The sequence below is a fragment of the Canis lupus genome, chromosome 15 (genome assembly GCF_048164855.1).
Source record: "Canis lupus baileyi chromosome 15, mCanLup2.hap1, whole genome shotgun sequence".
Classification (NCBI taxonomy): Eukaryota; Metazoa; Chordata; class Mammalia; order Carnivora; family Canidae; genus Canis; species Canis lupus.
This window is the reverse complement of record NC_132852.1, coordinates 53,947,714-53,961,239: the sequence shown is the minus strand read 5'-3', so window position 1 is coordinate 53,961,239 and position 13,526 is coordinate 53,947,714. Positions and strand designations below refer to the sequence as shown.

Below are 13,526 nucleotides of genomic sequence, written 5' to 3'. Positions count from 1 at the left end.
TGAAGAGAGATGTAAGGGAGCTTACAAATCACACATGGTGTAACAGGATAAAAATAATTAATGGGAAAGGAAGGGAACAGAAAATAAAGGGAAGAAGCAGCTGGATCTCACATGCAGGCAGGAGGTCCTTAGGTAGGAAATGACACTCTTGTACCTGAATTGAAAGGCAACACACATGATTTCCATTGTCATGGAATCTTTGTTTCCCGGTTGTACTTGAGTGAATCTGAAGGGCCACTCTGCCCGTAGAATGAGCCGTAGAATGAGCCGGGTGCACACAGCCCCATTTCCTGCCCATCTGCAGCGCCCTGTGTGCCTATTTTATCTCCTGAAGAGTAAGAGGGTTCCTGTTTCACTGTGACTGCTCACAATGCCCACACCAGTGCTCTGCACCCAGGAACTTACACAGCTTGTCTCTCATTCCCCATTTCTTCCTGCCTTTTTAGAAAAGAAAGAAAAGGGGACCAGCCTTACTCAAGTATTTGAAGCCCTGTTTGAATATTATGTAGGATTGGCCTATGAATAATCCCCTTAGAAAGAACCCGGGATGATGAGCTGAACTCTGCAGGCCAAAGCTGAGATAGAGAAAAATCTCATGAATCCTGTTGGGTGGGAGCCCATCGTCTGTATTCCATGACCCAGATGCTTAACATTCTAAGTTTTGAGACGAGAAAGGTGCATTCTCAACTTTTTAGAAAAAGAATGTAGTTCAGCACAGTGGAAAGGGTGTGCAAAAGGGGGTAATGAGGGAGGGTGCAGGAGGAAAGGCAAGGGGAACCATTGAATAGAACCAGAAAAGGCAGTTCTCCCTCACAGAAAACTTTTGATTTTGAAGTTTACACTCCTATTAACATTTAAATTGAAAGGTATTGCTTTGCAACTCTACACGGGAAACCAGGATATCTGCATTTAAATAAATACCACTTAGAGAAGGAAAATATATATGGGCTCTGAATATCTATCTATTTGCTCTTTAAAGACCTTGCACAGAAAAATGATGATTGTAATTTTTTTTTCTCATCCAAAAAAAAAAAAAAATCCCCCAAATCACAAAAAATGGTGAGGGTAAGTATGTGTTAGACCCTTCTGGGATGATACCCAGTGGAGACGGGGAGAGGATACTTTATTAATGGCCCAAGGGCCAACGTGGGGAGTGACCAGCAAGGCCACATGGGGGCACGTCTGGGTTAGCCTCGTTTGCTGCAAGCTCTCCCTCTACATGAAATGAGCATATCACCCCTGCCACGACGGTGGAAGAGTGTAGGCTGCCCTTGGAGCTGGACATTCATTCATGGATTCATCAGTCCCTTGGGGTTCAAGGTCACAGGAACTGGAAGGTAGAACAAGATAGCAAGGCCAGAACTCCAGTACTTTCGCCCCAAAGGGTCAGTCTGCAATGAACATGCCAGCCGTGGGATATGGGATTAACTCAAGACAAATGGATTTAAATGAGAAGGAATATTCCAGGGCCCATTTATGGGCACACCAAGTGGGGGTCTGGTTCTGGGTAACCATACAGAGATTTGACAGTTGAGAATGGAAGCACGGATTATGGTCCTGCCCCATACTGGCCATGTGAACTTGAGCAAGTGAGTCCATCTCTCGGGATCTGGGGTCTCTGCCCTTGTGAGCGGAGGTTCTGACAATACTTGCTTCAAAGGGTTATTAAGAGGATTAAGTCAGTTAATAGGTGTAAACTTCTTACAACAGTCCCTGGCACAAAGCTGGAGCTACACACAGCATTATGGATAGAAATGGAAGTCACTTAGAGTCACTCTCTTTTTCATGCTCCCTGTCTTGTGCATTTGCTGTCTGTAAGCACAAAAGGGGCTGGGCAACAAGTCTGGGTTAGCCCCTAATTAAAGACTGGGTACCCAGAGGGAACAGCCTTCTGGAATCTGTTCTTATGCCTCTCAGGTACCTAGAGAAGCCAACATGAAGGCTTTATGTTCTCTTCATTAATACTGAGATGCATCCAGCCCGGAGTGTCGATGCTTCCTATCCTCCGTGGACCAACCAGCTGGAGGCTGCAGCAGCTCGCAGCAGAGGGGCTGGTGGCCACGGAGGCTATCAGAACCCGGGGCTCTTGCAGTGAGCACAGCATTGGCTGGAAGGGAGAAAGACACACAGGCAGGACCCCAACTCTGCTGTGAGGGCTCCCGTGACAGTTAATTAAAATTGAAACAGAGAAGTAGCTAATGGGAGACGTTGCCTACAGCTTTCTTATAGAGGGTAAGTTGGTTCAGCATAATGTAGTTATATTTAAAAAGTTATTTTTATGTGAAAACAAACAAAATAGCTCTTAGGTCTGCCTGATTTGGTTTGATTCCTGAAAGGTCCTTCAGACCGCCCATCTTTCTCTAAGCACCCCCCCAGGCTCCGGTCATAGCGGACTGAGACCCCCCTCTTTCCTGGTGGGTACTGTGCTCCCTGCTGACATGGCTGCCCACCTGCTCCACGGGGCAGGCTTCTCATCATCCTTCAAGGCCTCCCTGACAAGTCAATATCTGGGAGGCTTCCCAGGCATGTTACTAGACACTGGTGTCCGGTGCCCAGGCTCCTCCAGCACTTCTCACATATCTTAGGGTAATCACTTAGGTCTCCCTCCCTGCAGTAAATGCAAGCTTGTTCAGGGCTGTGGTCATGTCTGGGTTTTTCTTTTGTCCTTCCCATCTCCGGTGCATTGCCTGACATAAGCAGGTGCTCAATAAATGTTTGCTAAATGAGCTCCCCGTCCCATCCTGAAACAGTTACTAAAACTGTGTGCACCACGGAATAAGGCAGGGTGAGGGGGATGTCCCCGCCCCATTCAACACCCTGCAGTGACTCAGCTGTCCTGGTGACTTGTAGCCAATGTCTCTCTCCTCCGATCTGATTTTATTTTTGAAAGCCAATAGTAACTACCACTTAACAATCCAATATACTTGTTTATTGTGTACAAACAAAACATCTGCGTAGGTCCAGGTTCCAGATCACATAAAGCCATGCAGCCTGGGGGCTCCTTACCACAAAGTTTAATGTGATGATGCCCATCGGATCGTGAACATGATGTCCCACAGATTATAAACCCAACAGACCTTTCTGCACCGCCCTCCTAAGTCAGGAAGAGACCGTCGGGGGAAAGATAGATGTTGTAGAACCAAGAAGTGAAACGTTTCTGGGTCAGAAGACAGGCTTGCTTGAGCTTCTCGGTCCTCATCCCTACCTCCGGATTCGAGAGCTGCCATAAATAGGGATATTATGTGATGCCGCCGTGTACAAATCACATCCATTGTCAAAACAATGGAAGGCAAATTGCAGAATGTGTACTCGCCTGATGAGCTAGGTCAGCAGCTAAACCAAGTGCCTGGAAGGAAGGAAGAAGGAAAGAAAAGCCCAGAAGTAAGAAGCAGAGTTCCCAACCAAACAAATCACAAGACTCCCTTCTCCCTGTAGCCCCACTGCTATACCACCAGCAGAAACCATGAAGGGAATGACAAAAAGGAACCCCAACTTGGCCAACCAGACACACCTGGGGAGACCCTGTTCAGCACCTGGCCCTCTGTTCCTAGGGTCTTCCTACTGGGAGAGAGGAACGAAACCAGTACAATCCATCATTCCATCTTGAGACACTCCCACGTCTTCTCCTCTGTATCATGTGTCACTGATAGCTGCTCTGAGTGCACAGTACAGAAATCAGGGTGGCTTGGCAAGCATGTGTCCCCGGTGAGCCCCCCGCCCCCCCCCCCCAAAAAAATCAGAAGATGCAAGCTTTAAAGCACACAGGCACCTTGCAGGGTGCTCTCTTTCCAGAAAAATGCTGTGGGTGCCAGAGAATGGGCTGATGACAAAGAATCTGAAAAGCCTAGGGAAGGGGAAGATAAATAGGCTCCAACATTTATTGTGTATTTACTATGGGCTGTCATCGTGTTGGGTAATTTCCACAGATGTGTCCATAAGCCTCTGAATGGGTCTGTAACGTAGACATTATTTTTCTCCTTTTGTTGACTTAGACATTGAGACAAGGGAATTTCAGCCAGTGACCTAGGGACCAAGGTCACCAGATAGTAAGAGGCAGGTCTGGGAAAGGGCCTCTGCTCACCCGTGCCCTCTCCATTGCTCAGACCTTTCCAGACTTGGTGCCACTTCAGACCCCAGAAGAGAATTTAACATTCGGTAGAATGTAATGGAAGAACTAGATTTGGCTATTGCAGTAATTCTTTTGAGGAAGGTCAATGACAAGGGAAAGCTCATAATAGACTATTGTGATATAGATATAGATATGATACAGGCTATCACTACGGGCCCACTTACTCCAGATGACCCCTACAGTGCAGGTGTATATATGTGTGTCAAGCACCCGTGTGGGAAGAGCAAGGCAGAGGCACACCAGGTGTTAACAGGGAGCATTTTTGTAAGTCTGCAACCTCTTCAGGAGCTTCCTGGGAGAAATCTGAAACCGACCCCCAGGTATAGAGGGTGGAGAGAGACAGAGGAGAGGCAGGCCACTCCATGTTGGTAGCTGGTGGGTTTAATAAGCAAAGGGAACCTACTTACAAGGCTTGTCTTGGGCACCACAGGATGAGCACACCTCCACACCTGCCCACCAAGTCTTAAAAGTTCACGTAGAGGCTTTAACTGGGTTCAGTCACACATACCGCCCAGAGGGTCTCCATACTATATCACTATCTCAAGGCTGTGCCCTTGGGGCAGCCTCTGGGAGCAGGAAAGGGGATCAGAATCCACATTCCAAGGACGGGGAATGGATCAGAAGCCTCTGAGGGCCACAGTCCAGCCTACTGGTCAACCAAGGGTTACGTCCTCTCAATGACCTCCCCAACACGTTCTGGGGTGTGATATTTTGGATTCTGTTTGTTCTTTTCTATAACAGGAAGGTGTCCTTTAACAATCAGATTTTGAATTCTTTAGAAGATTTGAGCTTTACTGTTTTTAAAGTTCTCTCTTTTTTTTTAAGATTTTATTTATTCATGAGAGACACAGAGACACACACAGAGAGAGAGGCAGAGACACACACAGGCAGAGGGAGAAGCAGGCTCCATGCAGGGAGCCCGACGTGGGATTCGATCCTGGGTCTCCAGGATCAGGCCCTGGGCTGAAGGTGGCGCTAAACCACTGAGCCACCCGGGAATCCCTGTTTTTAAAGTTCTAAGTCCAAATGATGTAGCAACCTAGTATCTGAACTGTGACAAAAGGTGGTGATACCCATCCAGCCTGGCCACAGATTCCTCCTGACGAGTACTGCCTTTTCAAAGACATACATACAAAATAGTTTCTTGTTTCTCTTTTAGCAGTGAAAGCCAAAGACCTGCCTAACAGTGCACACCATGGAAACATTTGCCATTGGAGGACAGAGCCTCCTCTACCCAGCAGCTCCAGCGCAGACCAGACTGAGCTGATTGTCAGGAATGGGCTCTAAACAGTCATTGCCCCCAGTGGAGCTACCCCAGAACCTCCAATAACTCCCAGAGATGTCTGCAGCTATCTCCTTACCTTAAACTATCCCTTCAACCATTGAGATCTCCATTAACAAAGCGTAGCAGGATCTATTTGAACAGCATGATGGCATAAAAAACAAACACTGAATGTTATATTAGAAGACCTGCATTTGAGTCTTTGTTCTCTACGCTGGCTGTATGCATTGGATGAGTCCCAGATACACTCTTGCTTCCGAGGCCTCACAGCTGAGAACAACACGGGATGAGCTCCCTCTCTCCATCTTCCAAAGTATGGTAGCCACCAGCCACGTCGTGGGTACTTGAAATTGCTGCTGAGTCCTTGCACTGAGACATGTGTAAGTCGAAAGTACACACCAGCTGTCAAAGACTCAGTGTGAATTTTCACCAAATACTGCAGTAACAATTTTTTTTTTTTTTTACTGATTACATGTTGATATATGGGCTAGATAAGATGTTATTAAGATTAATTTTATCTGTTTCTTATTAGGCATTGAATGTGGCTAAAAGAAGATTTAAAATTAGATGTGTGGTTTGCAGCCTATTTCTATGGGACAGCACTGTTCTAAGAAGAGGTGTTAAGACCTCATGCTAAATGTGATACAAGGGGCCCCGAGCTACTTCGGCAACCTGTAGTGCATTTGGCAACTATGGTTTACATATAGCAGGAGGTGTCTCCCTGCTTTCCCATTCCTCCACCAGCACCACTTTAAGCTGAGGAAAGGCCCCTTGGGAGTAATATTGGGAGAGCTGCACACGGATACCCTAGAGACTGGGTGATGGTAGCTACATGTGGCCTGAGAAAATGAGGCAAGAACCTGGTTAAGAGCTATCTTTGGCCACAGAGTGATGACAAAACCATGCACCCAGAGTTTGGCTGGGGAAGGATCCTGTGCTTTCTTCATGGGCCACATGAATGTTGATGAAGAACGAAGGTGTCCTTGAAAAGACTCCATTTAAGAATTTTGCCTGTAGGGGCGTGATGACCACAACAGGAAGGGTCTCCATGGTGGGATGGCACCAAATATGGGGGCTGAGGATGGAGTGGGACCAGGTCAGCTGGAAGGCAGAGGCCTGCATTAGGAAGCAAAGGTGGGTGTCAACTCCACAAAACTCCTCCAAAGGAATCACCAAAGCACCTGACAGAAGATAGAGCCAGAGCCTGAGCCCTGCTGCGTGCAGGGACCCGACTCAGAGAGCAATCACACCAGGCGCCGGGCCCTGTGCATGGCCTCCCGGGCTCCCAACCCTACAGGAGGCAGAACTCGTAGGGCACCGGGACAGCAGGTGGGACAATGAGGATAAAAGACTGACAGATATCTCCGCTCACTGCAGGTTTCCAAGAGCCAGGCAAACCCAAGCTAGGAAAGGGGGAAGATTTCAGTGAGACACAAGTCTCAAAGTCTGCTCTCAGCTCTGACTCGCAGTTGAACATTTGCAATGAAAGTTTACTAATACCTGAAAGCTAACCCCCAAATCTGCGCCGTCTCCCACAGACGTCATCTTGGAATGGGGATGAGAGATCAGATAGGAGGACCTTAGAAGGTTACAGTAAGGGCAGCCCGGGTGGCTCAGTGATTTAGCACCACCTTTGGCCCAGGGCATGATCCTGGGGTCCCGGGATGGAGTCCCACGTCAGCCTGCATGGAGCCTGCTTCTCCCTCTGCCTGTGTCTCTGCCTTTCTCTCTGTGTTTCTCAATAAATAAATAATAATAAAAGAAAAGAAGTTTACAGTAAGAAAAAGATCAACTTGTAGGGCTGCCTTTTCAGTAAAATGGTTAGAGATGGCTTTATACAAGTCGTATCTGCGTCATGCATGATAATAAAAGAAGCATTTTTTTTATATGCCAAGCATGTCCTGAGCCCTTCCTATACATTACCACATTTAATCTTTCCAACAAGTTGATGAGTCTATCATTCTCCTTTCACTGATGAGATAATAAGTAACTTGCCCTAAGCCTGGCAGCTTAGAAGTAGGAGATTCCAAAACTCAGGCTCTAAATCACTGTGCCCTCCAGCCTCCCAGATTCGCTGATCAAATGAGATCCGTCATAGCCTTTTGTAAACCATAAAGTGCTACCACAAATACCAGTGATCATTTATGTTCATTGCCAGGCTACAAGGCAGACGAACAGACACAACAGACCCAGTGGACATGACTGGTGTCATCTACTCAGGGCATACCAGGTATGACAAATAACATGGGAAATATAAGATCAGCAACTTTTCCCACCCCCTGAAAAATCTTTTTTTTTTTTTTTTTTTTTTGAAGAATCTTTAAATTTGCAATGCTGGGCAAGTTTATTTTCTAATTTGTAAGTATGATAAAGGGGTCCAAGGAATGTGTGCTTGCCTCCGTCCACATACAAGCAAAGAGGTTTCCCAAAGCCCAGGGGCACAGGGTGGCAGGAGGCGGCAGTGGGGCAGAAAACAGGGTGGGAGTAGCAAGAACCGAGGAAGAGTGGTGAGCACTGCCCTGGGAGTGGGAGCTGGCCTTTGATCCTGTCCAATAGTTCACTACTTCAGGTAAGTCACATTATTTCTGCATTCACCTGTCTGCTTTCTGAAATGGAGGTGGTAATACCTTTCCTGCCTGGGGCTCTGGGAGTAGGATGATTCCGCTGCTCCAGCAGGTGTGCTTCTCAGCCTCCTTTTTGCAATATATCAGCCTGCCCTTATCTCAAGAGATAGAGCACAACTCAAAAATAGTGTTATTAAAACAATAATAATAATACGCAAGTGATGAATTATTGAACACTGCATAGGAAACCAAGTATGTACTATACGTTGGCTAATTTAATTTAAATTAAAAACAACAGGGGCACCTGGGTAGCTCAGTGGTTGACTGTCTGCCTTGGGCTCAGGTCATAATCCTGGGGTCCTGGGATCAAGTCCCGCATTGGGCTCCATGCAGAGAGCCTGCTTCTCCCTCTGCCTGTGTCTCTGTCTCTGTCTCACTCTCTGTCTCTCATGAATAAATAAATATAATATTTAAAAAACACACAAAAACCCCAATAATAATATATAATACTACCTACACAACCATGAAATCATTTTTGAGGAGTGAATAATCTTAAATCAAATCAATGATATGGGTTGTGCACCTCCCACAGGCTGGAAGTCACTGTGTATAAGACAGCAGAGCCTCCTCCCCATACTGTTGTTCTCTTCCCTTAAGTGGATGCTTGATAGTGGCCAGGAACAAGTGAGTGGACTTGGTTGACCTCTCCTTTCCCCTCACGCCTTCCTCTGTGGTTCTCCTGACTTGTTTTTGGAGGCTGAGACCCAGGCTTCTTTGGCGGATGGTTAAAGCTCATTCAAATAAAGGCCTTGCCAAGAAAAATGTATTCTGGAGAATAAAAACTAAAGTTATATCCTACCTACCACTTGAAAACAATTCCATCAAAAGAAAGTCTCTCTTTGGGATCATCCCATATGCATTTATTTATTCATTCAATGTATTTTTTTAAAGATTTTATTTATTCATGAGAGACACAGAGAGAGACAGAGACACAGGCAGAGGGAGAAGCAGGCTCCTGGTGGGGAGCCTAAAGTGGGACTCAATCCCAGGACCCCAGGATCACAACCTGAGCCAAAGGCAAGATGTTCAGCCACTGAGTCACCCAGGCGCCCCTCATTCAATGCATTTTTACCAAGCAGCTGCTACAAGTGACAACAAAACTGATTTGAGTCACCAAAACCGAGTCCCTGGCTTCATGACATCTTCTTTCCAGGGAGAAAGACAAGCTTTATAACATAGACATGAACATATACATTCAGGTCACAAGACAAACTAGACACCTATACACAAACCCATGTGTCTACATGACAAAGATAAATGCTATGACAAAAAATAAAGCAGATAAAGGGGGACAAGATGCAGTGGGGTGCAGGTGGGGCTTGTTGTTTAACACATAGAGATGAGGAGAGCTCTCTTAAGAATGTGACATTTAGGGGCACCTGCCACCTGGGTGGCTCAGTGGTTGAGTATCTGTCTTTGGCTCAGGTCGTGATCTCGGGGTCCTGGGATTCAGTCCCACGTCGGGCTCCCTGTAGGGAGCCTGCTTCTCCCTCTGCCTGTGTCTCTGTCCCTCTCTCTGGGTCTTTCATGAATAAATAAATGAAATCTTAAAAAAAAAAAAAAAGAAGAATGTGACATTTAAGCAGACACTCGAGGAAGCGAAGCAATGGACAGGTGAGTAGCTGGAAGAAAGGCATTCCAGGAAGAGGGAACAGCTGGAGGAAAGCTGCTAAGGCAGGAATCTGTTTACCACATTTGAGGAAAAATAAGACCTCATCTTCCATACAGGGCCTATTTAATATTCTTCTATTCACAATTATAACAGCACACTGACTTAGAACCACCATGATAAATCTTGGTGACCACTTGAAAATAAAGAAGTACCCTCTATAACCAAGTTCTCTTAGAACTTAGAAAAAAAAGTGGCAGAGTTGGTTGATAGAAATTAGTGGTTGAGTGTGAGAGGCACAGAGAGGGGTGAGTTGCTGGCAACTTCCAGGCTCCTGACTTGGATGATAGGAAATGGTGATGCTATTGACCATGATACAGAATAAAAGAAAAGGTGGGGTGCCTGGGTGGCTCATTTGGTTAAGCATCCAACCCTTGGTTTCATGAGCTCAGGGTCATAAGATCGAGCCCTGTGATGGGCTCTGTGCTCAGTGGGGAGTCTGCTTGGGATTCTCTCCCTCTCCTTCTGCCCCTCCCCTGCTCTCTCCCTCAAATAAATAAATAAATCTTAAAAAAAAAAAAAGAACAAAGGAAAAGGCATAGAGTATTGCTTTTCTGCGTGGACTTACTTCTATTTCCTTTTTTATTTTTTGGACGGGGGGCAGGAGGAAAGATGGGGAGGACAGATCTCGGAAGAGAAGGATGTGATGATCAGTTTGTCAAATACCTAGAAGACACGTAACTGGAAATGTCCATTATGGCACCAGAGATATGGTTCTCGTGCCTGGGAAAGAGATTACTATTTGAGGTGGGAAGCTGCAGGACTGAATGCCTGCTCTCTCAGGGTAGGTGTATAAAACTGAGAGGAAGGCTAAGGATAGAATTTGAACACCAATATTTAAGGGCTGAGAAGAGGGAGAGAAGGAGGAGCATGGATGGTCTAACAGAGTCAGGCAAAATTCAGCATGAGAGGTGTCACCGGAGTGAAAGGAAGAGAGTTTCAATGACACTCATGTCGTTGAGATCAAATAAGACATAACGTCATAAAACATTCAGCAAAGATTTGCTGAGCACCCACTGTGTGCCAGGCATTGTGCTAGCAACAGGGAGCACGGTAGATCATAAAACCGGCACGGTCTGTCCCACGTGGAGCTTACCAGATTCATAACTAGGTCTCTCCTGATCTTGGCAAACGCTCTTTAACCGATGTCAGTCTCGCTGAGTTACTAGGAATGAATGGGAGATAAGGAATAAAAGTCACTTAGCTACTGTGCTTTCAAGTACGCTGACTGTAGAGAAGAGGAGGGAGACGGAGTGACAGGGTGGAACACAGAGTGAGGACTTTTCTTTTGTTGAAATATGCAAGATTGAGTCTATTTCTATGCAGAGGAGGATGAATTAGCAGAGGGAATAAGACTGAAGATCCTGGAGACAACACTCTTTCACACACTCTGCATTTTCTCCAAATCCAAGTCAGAGCCACACGCACTCAAGATAAAGCCCCTGATCCCACTGGACAAATGCGGGCAGCACAGCCGGGTGCTGAAAGCTCTGAATATGGGGGTCAGACTCTCTGGGCTTCAACCCTATGACCTTACTGTCCCTGTGCCTCAGTTTCCTTTTCCATAAGCAGGGATAAGAAGCGTACCAACCTCAAAGATAGTTGTGAGAATTATATTTGTATATGACCTTGAGGTTGGCACAAAGTGCATGCCAATAAATGCCCAGAAAGTAAGGCCTGGAAACAGATACACCTTATACACTTAAACCTACACAATGCACGTGCAATGGAAGGGGCAGAGAAACAAGGTAGAAGGGAGGAGGGTTAGAAAGAGGGTGAGTATCAGTGAGAGACACCTTCCCTTTCCACAGTCCCTCAGGGCTCAGTTCAGACCCCATCTTCTTGAGTACTTCCATCCAGAACCACCTGTTCTGTAGGAAGGGCCCATCATGTAGCACACCTATGGGCAGGACCTCTCACTTACTGGACGCTTGTTCATTCGCCGACTCACTTATTTGGCCCTCACTTGGGCAGCTCCATGTTTTATCCAGGAATTGTTTTACAAAGATGGGTAAGACACCAGCCCTTCCCTCAAGAAGGCAGCTGGCCCATAAACCCTTGGATTTTTTCTCCCCCTGTCTGCCATGTCTCATAGAGTCATTCAACCACTTGGAAAAACGAGACAGCATTACTTTTCTTTGTCTCTTACAACATCTAATACATAGGAAGAGTTCTTTAGAGGAGTTCTAAAGCTCCACAGAATGAAGGAATGAATCTATTCCATTCCGTAAATACACATAGGAGTAGGAACCCACAGTGTCTCTCCTGGAAGATGAGTTAGCAAGAGGGAGAGGCACCGATCTTTATCCGTCACTTATGTGCCAGGCACTGTTGACAGTATACAACTCACTTAGAGCCAGTCAATGAGAAAGCCTTTTCTATTGGTTTTGTTGAAAAGTGATGCCTAATGGCTTCACTTTTATGTTTTCAAATGTTTTCCATTTTGTGCGGTTTGCTTTCTAGGCTTGAAGCGTCTCATGTGACTGGAAAGATTTTTCATGCTTCATGTGTAGTCCGTCACTTTTGAGTTTTGCCAGTGTTTGGCTGGTGGGTCTTTTGTTAAGTAAATGCTTGTTATGTACTTTGTGTCTGCTTCGATAAGAGACAAGCATGCCCACCCCTTGGCCCCATATGTGCCTTTCTCTCCCTCCAACCTCATACATTGTCTTTGTTCTGGAGCAGGCTCTCGGAGCCTCTTCCAGCAAGGTGCTCACTAATGAGGCCAGGATCATTGGCAGTATGAGAAAACTCAGAATAAAATGGGAAACATTGGGTAAAAACTTTGTCTTGGTTCTCCCAAAGGAGTTAGTGTTTGATTTATTTCTGAGTTAGAAAAAATAAATAAATAAATGGGTCATGGCTGTTTTTTTTTTAAGCCTGATGGGTAAAATATTTAAGGCAAGATGTTTATCTCTTGACACTTAGCTTTCCCACTTCTTAAATGATTACTGTAGGAAAAGTAGCCAAGTTGTTTATCCAACACTAGCTCATCAGGTCTTTGCACTTCCCATGTCTTCACCTCCAGCAACAGAACAAATCTCAAGTTAAAGATTCTTTTCTGCCTTCTGAGAATACTGTCTTAGTCACTGGAAAGGGGAAAAGAGTCAGGGTCTTCTGTGCTTGTAGGATTTAGACTCAAGGGTTAGGGGGACACTCCTGGACTCTGGGCTGGACCACATTCATCTGACTGGGAGGCGTATAGATGTTCTTGAGCAGGTTAGAAACAAGGAACTCATTCTCCTGCTCAGAAGAACCTGAGAACACAGGATGAGAAGACTTAAAGTTGTAGCCTGGCCCCTTCTGGCTCTGGTGCCTGATGAATTAATAAAGAATTTTTTCTTGAAAGAGGAGTATTTACATTTATCTGAATTTATAATATTAAATTTACTTCGGCTGCATTCAAATATTCTTACACATATTAGAGCTAATTTTCTACTCATCTGCTGTCTATTAACTCTAGTTCAGCAGCGCAGACCTCTCACCTGGGCTCCATATGCCTCATGACTTTCTGGATATGTTGACAAGGGTGGTCTGCTTATGCCTCTAATTCAGAACCTCCAAAACTCCACTCCTCATCTTTACTCTCAAAGCACTCCTCCCCCTATTGACACCAATGGCACCACTGTCCTCATGACCCAAACCTCAGTGCCATTTTGAAATCCTCCTCCTTCCTTTCCTTCTTCCCTTCTGACCAGTTAGTTGCCAAGTGTATCAGATTATGCTTCCATGATAATTCATGCACACATCCCCTCCCCTCTATCCCCCCCACCTTGTCCTCTTTACATTGTCCCTGGTATAGTCAGAAGAGCCTGAACTCATCTG

The 13,526-nt window shown here is 45.8% G+C and overlaps 1 protein-coding gene and 1 long non-coding RNA gene across 2 annotated transcripts in view; one reads left to right on the top strand and one right to left on the bottom strand.

Annotated features, from left to right (window-relative positions):
- Positions 1-13,526, bottom strand: part of TMEM178B (transmembrane protein 178B) — a 344,335-nt gene that overhangs the window by 45,835 nt on the left and 284,974 nt on the right. The gene's annotated exons all lie outside the window — the stretch shown is intronic.
- LOC140605243 (uncharacterized) lies at positions 4,304-7,199 on the top strand. Its single transcript, XR_012007953.1, has 2 exons — positions 4,304-4,393; positions 5,289-7,199. It is a non-coding gene; the product is annotated as an uncharacterized lncRNA (long non-coding RNA).